Source organism: Triticum urartu, chromosome 3A (assembly GCF_056163025.1).
Source record: "Triticum urartu cultivar PI428250 chromosome 3A, HENAU_Tu73, whole genome shotgun sequence".
NCBI lineage: Eukaryota > Viridiplantae > Streptophyta > Magnoliopsida > Poales > Poaceae > Triticum > Triticum urartu.
In genome coordinates this window covers 471194386-471200679 of record NC_141875.1, presented here as the reverse complement: position 1 = coordinate 471200679, position 6294 = coordinate 471194386, and positions in this window count along the sequence as shown.

The window sequence follows — 6294 nt, the reverse complement described above, 5'->3', positions numbered from 1 at the left end:
ATCCTCTTCTCTGCCCTTTTTTTTTACTATTATGCGTGGCATGCCCCCTGTTCGTATCTTAACAGGGCAACCTTCTCTTGCAAACAATCCCTTCGTCGCTAACACCGGTAATGCCCCATCCCTTTAATACTACCTTCGAGGAATTTCTCTCGCGTCCCTGTAGTGATAAGAGCGCATTCTCTAACAGCTTTGAAGCCGAGGCAGCCATCCTCTTGCCAATCCTAAACAAAAGAAAGAAAAGCCCTACCCGCCTTCATTGGTTGAGTAAGGGGCATTTACCTATCAGTCCTAGTCCTAAGGCGCAATCGGAGCACTAAGCCCAATTACAGCTTGACTCCGTAAATTAGACCTCATTCTCCTAGTCCTATTCCTGATTGTTATTTCGGATTCTGTGCCTGGGTGGTATCTTCTTACTATTGATTCAACCTCTTCGGGCAAACGTTGTCACTTCCTTTATTTGAAAAAAGGGGTCTAGAACTACAGTGATCTGATACCTTCTTCCCTTGGTCTGGGTAGGTAGGTTATGTAGGCTACAACTGTTCATAGGTTGTTCGATCGCAAAAGGCCAAATAATCGATTACTAGTATGCCGGATATTGCCAGGAGGCCCTTCCCCCTATGTTTGACTCATCCTAGATGGGTTCACACCTGTTGATTCCGGTCAAAGAAAAAAGCTTTTTCACGGCATCCGTCCCATCACACCAATCTACGCCAAGATAAAGAATGCTGGGTTGCCAGGAACAAACCCTGTGATTCAAGGTCTTGCCTAGAATTGCCCTAAGAAAAATGCACCCCATTAATTGATCCCTCTTTAGAGTAGTATAAGTACATCCTCGACTATAGCACGAGTAGAGTCGAGTTCTCGTACTAACCTAAGAGCAGATATGCCGAAATATTTCAACGTTCAAGCAGCTAATCAGTAAACGACTTCTCCGTAACAGTTTGAAGATTGGCTCGCAACGCAAGTAGCGGCAAGAAAGGAGAGCAAGACTTCCTTTTCTAAAAGAAGAAAGAACTAGACTTCTATAAGAAGATTTTTATAATCGTAGATCGTGGAATATTCATCTATCTTATTAGGTAACTACTTTAGCTGCTCTCGAAACTGAACCATCGTGAATAGAACTAGCGCTTAAGGAAGAGTAGGATCTGTTAGCAAGTCATATTCAATCACCCGGTCTTCTCCTTCCTAGCTTTTAGATTTTATGATTCTCTCTTGGATTTTCATACACTTAGCCGTGTACGTATCTTGGCTAAACTCGAACCTATAGTTGATCCATTCATACTCGGTAAAGAATCAAAAAGGTACTTGAAGACGACTTTGAATGGGAGGAGGTTTTATTTTTATCCCCCCTAACCTTATTTTTATGTCTTCTTCGTTCTCAGTCCCTACGGTCCATTGTAGGATGATTTTCCTAAGGCCTTGAATTCGTTGGCAAGGTGATCAGGGTCCTCTCCCTGGTCCTATCAAACCAGTGACTTCTCTCCTGGGATTGAATATGTTTTGCCTTTCCCCGATGGTTCCACATTCCTATGTGGGTAGGATTCGCCAGGGATGAGCGGCTTATTTAGCCTATGCGAAGCGCGAAGCATAAGAGAAGAGTGTAGCGAAGCGAGTGTAATACTTGTAGCGAATATAAGTAGTGTCAAAGCCTACACTGGCTTAGCTCTGCAGATGTTTTCAGGACGAAGACGGTGATACGATACCACTCGCCAGTGATGATAAGATTCACTCATAGCATAGGTGGAAGATCCATCCTATTTTCTTTATAGATTTATTTGTTCAAAGAAAATACGCCTAAAAATCATTCAGGGAACCTACTCTTGGTATCCTTTACCACATTCACTTTCCATATTCCCTTTCTTTAGTTCAGACGCTATCGTACCTCAGGGAAAATCCAAATTTCTATCAACGATTCCCACCCAACTCTGGAATGACTCTCCCCTCTCTCCCTTAACATATCGAAGGCCTCTTATCCGTCAACCGCACCTTAATAGCTCAGACTTCCGAGCCTTGCTGGATGATGCAGAAGGGCCAACATCAGAGGATCAATTGAATAACCAACTCTCCCGCCCCGCTGCCGCTACTGCTCGAAAGCCTTTGGATCCCCTACAGGACTGTCATGAGCCCCTACAAGGAGTCAAAATAAAGCCGAAACCAGATACAGGAAGTGTTGACCCGGATCAATTGAGTGCGAGCCCTTTTATCTTGAGCTGATTCTCCTTATTTTAGAGCTGTGGCGAAGGTAAATTGAGCTCTGGCCTGTGGGGAAGGAAAAGGCTCTGACGAAGCTCCAGGGATTACAGGAAGGTTTAGGCCTTGTGAGCAGCTCCAAACGGTCAGAAAAGAAGATGGTCCCGCCCTTACTTCGGCTTGAGGAGTCGTTTTCTCGCTATCTTCTTCGTCTGGATTAGCCTTTTAGTAGCTTAGTAGGTTATTTGAGTTTCAGGAAAGGAAGAGGTGCTTTCTAAAACAGCCGTTACCGCTATGTTTTTTTTCAATAAGTTCTTTTAGAGCATCGTGCCCCACTGTCCGAATAAAGTGTGCGCCTAAGGTGTCATGTGTTTAAGAATATACGTATAATAGAAATACTTTCCCAATCCGTATAAGAGGAAAGAAGGGTCCGGCAATAAGCAGTAGAAGAATAACCCGCAGAAGAAGTTTAATCGCTTCCAGAGATCGGAGCCAGACAAAGATAAGACTCCACGGCGGCACGATCGGGATGATCGGGTCAAAAATGAGTCAAAACTTGTAAAACCCCGGTTTTGGCCTTGTTACTAAGGAGAAATTGACATACTTAGCAAACAGAGATAGAATTATTTCAAAAAGAGATCAGGAAAGAGCCATTTCCCAACCAAATAAAACAGGAAAGCATGAGGCTCGAAGCCCTTTCTCATTTCGAATTTCATCTTAGTATCGGTAATGCCCCGCCCAAAAGTATTTCATCGCAATCACACGCTAGCTTGGTTGGAAAAGCTCGTTTGCACCCACTAACTAATACCTTCTCGTCAGTATTGAATTCTCCATGCTTTCGCCTTGCTTTGTAGTCATTTTCTATGAGTAATCGGTCCGAACTCAATTTCAAGAAAAAACTCTATCTCGCCTGTGGCCAAAAGTAGTGAAAATGGTATTTAGCTTAGTCAATATACAACACAACTGCTGATTCTTCGCGAGATGAAAACCCTTTGTCCTCCGTCTGCAGGGGCAATTCCTGAGAAAAGTGCTACTAGCCCTTGTTTTGGTCATGTCCACAGGCCTTTCCATTCGTCTTTATTCGTCTTTCTTTCGGCAATCTATGCATAATTCTACTTCTTGAAGCACCGAATCCGCTTTTGAAAATGGATAACTAGCTCCATTCTGCGTCAAGTACTAAGGATGGGCCCAAAGCACACTTTTGAAAGGCATCGGTCACCTTAAAAACCCCAAAAGTAGGAAGTCTAGCGTGCTTCTTTAGTGCTGCTCTTCGATCAGATGCTTTCTCATTGAACGAGGCATATTAAAGTGAAAGAAGTTCCAGGTCGAGTCCCGAGAAGGTGATAGTTGATTTTGATCATGAAGTTGGCACTGGACTTTGGAATTGATTCTGGACCCCCACCTGCTCAGGACGCCCCGCCTGCTCAGGACGATCCCATTACGGATTTTCTGGAGGGGGACACGCTTGACCCAGCGCAAAAACGGGAATTCAGAAATATTATGAATTTCTTGAAGACCAAAAGCAGAACGAACCTTCAAAATGAGCGAATCGTAATAAAAAGATGTTGGGGGGGCGAGGGTAGTAGTTACGAATCCAGGGCAATCAACCACTATCTAAAAACCCAGGTTGGACAACTGCGTGCTGGGGGATTAGCAGGGGATTTTGTCGTAAAGGAATTACGGAAATGGAAAAGGGACTTCAAAGCTCAGAAGAGACGGTCCCACTTCTATCAGGGCCTTCTCGGGGTCTTGAGCAATGTTAATTTGCATTGATTGCAAACAGGGTGCGGGATTCTCTGACGCAAACAAAGAAATGGTCCCGGAGAAAGGAATCAGTCTCTTCAGTCCGGCGCATGCCTCAAATTCATTTTTCCTTTGAATTACTCATTTTTATGAATTTCGCACCGGAAACTTTTCTAGGAGAAGTTCGAATCCGTTCCGTTCGGATATTGATCGGTCTTGGTTTGACATGGTTTACGCGTTACTGGTTCCCGGAAGAGTCAATTTCTCCATTAGCTAAACCCTTTATTACCCTACCTTTGGACTCGTATTTTGTTTGTACACAATCAACGGAGGCCCCCCCGACATATGTTGCAACGTCTTCAATAGCATGCTCTTACTTCGTCTTTCCCTTAATAAGTCATCAAATTTGGTGCTTTTCGATCCCCAGTTGCTATGGGGAACAAAGGCAGAAATACAATAGAATCCTCCATTTAAGTGGTTCTCACTTCTCCTTGTTCCTGCTCCTAACTCCTCCCCGGGTAGTTCCCAATGTTTGGCACTTTCCATACTTCGTGGGTGCAACATCAACAAATTCGCTCATGATCAAGTTACAACCTAAGATCTATGACTATATTATGTTAACTGTTCGTATTTTGTTCATTCCATCGGTATGCTCCCAGGTACCTGTAATTGTGATCTGTTTGCCAGAACCAAGGGGTCTTTCTGTGGAAACCTTCACGAGCAATCGTCGTTTTTTGATGGTTTTTCCGCTTTTCATAGCTGCTCTTTCCACACCCCCGGATATCTGGTGCCAAACCGTCGCCCCTTTCCTTATATATTCGATAATCGAGTTTGCTATCTTTGTGGCATTGATTGTACAAGTTCGTGAAGAGGGCTGGACGAGTAGAATGAGGGAAAGCGGCTCGATCGAGAAAAAAGAGGAGTAGACTAGAAAACCTAGAACTTCAAAAGTCACGATCAATGAATTCCCGAGCAATTCTAAACCAACATATGCTCCGTATAGACGGAATCTCAGATAAGAACCTAACAGAAGTTTCGCGACTCCTTCATGGAATATAGGTCTTAGTATATAAATAATGTCAGTTCGAACCTGACGAGTCGTTATCATCTGTTGCCCTAACTGAGTCCATTAGCTCTTGTTGCCCTTCTATGGTGGGGATCCATAGAGAGTTCGTTTTATGAAATATCTGAGAAAGTAAAAAAAAAAGATAAAGGATGGCTTATGGTCTATTTTCTTACTTGACTATCCTGCCTGACTTGGCCAATAAAAGATACCTAGCATGACACATCAGCTACGCCATCTGAGCCTGTCCACTTGCTAGTCAGGAAAAATAACCGCTCCGTTCCGTGGGCTTCTTTCGCAGCTCTCTTCACGCTCGCTTTACGAGTGCAACCAAGTTCAATAAACTGTTCATGCTAATTCATAGACTATGCTGGTTTCTATCTAAGAGTCCTGTGAGACGCTTCCTTCTCATACACATCTGAAGCAACGTTTGATCATCCGCATTAGAGAGTTTTGCAGGTCCTTGAGAGAACGTTATCCAGTCAGTTATGACTTGACCATGGTCTGAGGTGAAATTGGTCCTGGTCCATAAAACGAAAGGTGCTGGGCAAGCGCAGAGAAGTCGTCTGAAGGGGAGTTCCATAGGAATGTTCAACTTCGATCAACCTTGGTTTGGTCCCATGCCTAAAAAAGAAAGAAGGTCAAAAACAAAATAGGGGTGATATAACCCACTGCTCGCCTAAGAATGTACTGACGTAATCCCTACTATGGCTTCCCGAAGGATCCAGCTGCTAAGAGGGTCCGAGCCATAACGGATTGATGTGACCGTAGCGGCGACTGGAATCGATCTGAATGAGGCAGTTATGGGACTGATCTTATATAACAATATATATGGAGGAAGGATTCATAAAAGGTGGGGGTCAAGGTGTATAATACGAGCTCCACTTTCAGGCAATGAGCTAGCTTAACCCTGATTGCTTAAGGTTTAATACAGTCATGTTGGATCTACTACTAAGAAAGGAAGAGAAAGACTGATTGCGACAGCTCAACCGGATGAGACATCTCTTATTTACAGAACTGTGCCAACGTGTGCCTACATTGTTTGATTTACCAGTTCCGGGTATTGGATTTTGGAATAGAAAGAATGAAACTAGTACCAGCTTATCGCCAACCGTGCTTTCTACCAACTCCGCCAACCCCAGACGGGAATATTGATTGCGATTTAGCCGCACCTGAGCCCGCAACTGCTGCCTCTACTCCGCCTACTTCTTGTGCCGACTTCTCCAGCCTCGCGGGGTACCGATTTCCTCCTGCTTTGTGTGCGTGCCATTGACTCCTTTAATGGGTCGAAACCTACT